Source organism: Pteropus alecto, unplaced genomic scaffold, assembly GCF_000325575.1.
Source record: "Pteropus alecto unplaced genomic scaffold, ASM32557v1 scaffold25, whole genome shotgun sequence".
In the NCBI taxonomy this organism is placed as follows: Eukaryota; Metazoa; Chordata; class Mammalia; order Chiroptera; family Pteropodidae; genus Pteropus; species Pteropus alecto.
The window spans coordinates 11,062,646-11,064,854 of NW_006441955.1; the positions used below are offsets into that span (position 1 = coordinate 11,062,646).

The window sequence follows — 2,209 nt, forward strand, 5'->3', positions numbered from 1 at the left end:
CTCCAGCTATTTCATGAGCTTGAACTAAAATAGTTTCTGGAGGTCAAACTGGACTAGGTAGAGAAAGTACACAAACAAAAATAAGTTTTGTTGGTTGGTTGGTTTCAAATACATTTGGAAAGCTTGGATAGGAAAGGAATCAAACTCATATTTTTCGTTTTAGATGAGGCTTCTTATCTCTCTCAAGGTTTTTTTTTAAAACAGGAAGAGTCATGTATATTATATAAAATATGTCTGTATTCCTCTAAAGATCAAGAATTTCTGCTCTCATCACTTTAACATTGTACTGGAGTTTTAACCAGCACAACAAGGCAATACATGAATATATACATACATAATAGATAAATAAATAAAATTGAAGGCATCCAGATTGGGAGAGAGGTCATAATACTGTCTTTATTTGCAAATGACATAATCCTGTATGTAGAAAATTCTAAGGAATCCACAAAAAAACTAATAAATGAATTCAGCATGGTCACAGGATATAAGATCAATATACAAAACAATTGTTTTTATATGCTAGCAATAAACAATCTTAAAATTAAGAAAACGATTACATTTACAATGGCGTCACAAAAGACAAAATACTTAGGAATATATTTTGGAAAAGATGTGTCAGGCTTGTACACTGCAAACTACAAAACATTGTTAAAATTTTTAAAAAATATTTAACTAAAGTGAGAGATATTCCATGTTCATATATTGGCAGCTTCAATATTGTTAAGATGGCAATTCTCTTCAAATTGATCTATAAATTTAATTCAATCCATATCAAAATCTTTAAGCTGACTTTTTCTCTTCAGCACTTGATAAGCTGATTTTAAAATTAATATGGAAATTAAAAGAATCCAGACTAACCAAAACAATATTGAACAAAAAGAACAAAGTTGGAGGATTCATACTTTCTAATACAAAATTTAACATAAAGCTATAGTAATTAAGACGATGTGGTACTGGAATAAGGTTATACATATATATCAATGAAATCAAATTTAGAGTTCAGAACTATACCCTTATATGTATGGTTAATTAATTTTTGGTAAATATGGCAAGACAGTTCTGTAATTTTTTCAGCAAATGGTGCTGAGACACTTGGATGTACACATGCAAAAAGATTAATTTAGAAACTTACCTCGTACTATATAAGAAAATTAATTCAAAATGGATCATTGACCTAAATGTAAGAGTTCAAACAATAAACCTTCTGAAGTAAACATAGGAAAAATAGAGTAACTTGGGAGGGAGAAAGTTTTTCTGAGGAGGTAACATTGAGCAGAAAACTGATTGAAATGAAGGAGTAAACTATTCAAAGATCTACGAAAGAGTATGCCCTACTCCAGGTAAATGGAAAAGCAGTTACAGATACCCAGAGTTGAGAATACATTATATACTTTTAAGGAGCAAGGAGACCAATATCGTAGGTTCTATTGTGACACCGAGCTAGACAAGACTTCTTAGGACATAAAAAGTACTACCTAGTAAGAAAAGATTAATAAATTGGACTTAAAATGAAAGGTTTCTAATCTTAGAAAGATACAATTAAGAAAAGGAGGTATTAAGCTGCAGACTGGGAAAAAATATTTGCACATCTTATATTTAGCAGACTTTGTATCCAGAATATGAAGAGAACTTCTAAAACTTAATAATCAAAAGACAAATAGCCCAAATCAAAAATGAGCAAAAGATAGTCTATGGCCATGCCACCTTAAACAAGCCTGATCCCGTCTGATCTCGGAAGCTAAGCAGGTTCGGGCCTGGTTAGTACTTGGATGGGAGACCACCTAGGAAGACCAGGTGCTGTAGGCATAACAAATAAAAAATAAGGGATTGTAAGCTGACAAGGTCCTTGCAATCTGTGAGGTCAACCAAGGGTTGCTTCGCCTAAAAGAATAAAAAAATAAAAAATGAGTAAAAGATAAATGGATGTATCACGAAAGAAAATATATGGAAGGCCAATAGGTACATGTAAGATGCTCAAAGTCATTATTAATCAGGGAAATGTAAATTAAAGGCACAATTAAATACATTCACTAAAATGGTCAAAATTAAAATAGATGACAAAACTAAGTTTTATCAAGATAGAACAATTGGAACTTTCATAGATTTGTATTGAGAGTGTAATATGTTTAAAGTACTTTGGGGAAAAGTTCAGCAGTTTTTTTACAAAGTTAAACATACATTACCATTTGTCTCAGTAATTCTATAACTA

At 31.2% G+C, this 2,209-nt stretch overlaps 1 pseudogene; it reads left to right on the forward strand.

Annotated features, from left to right (window-relative positions):
- The first annotated feature begins 1,687 nt into the window (after positions 1–1,687).
- LOC112486085 lies at positions 1,688–1,806 on the forward strand (annotated as a pseudogene).
- Positions 1,807–2,209: the final 403 nt, after the last annotated feature.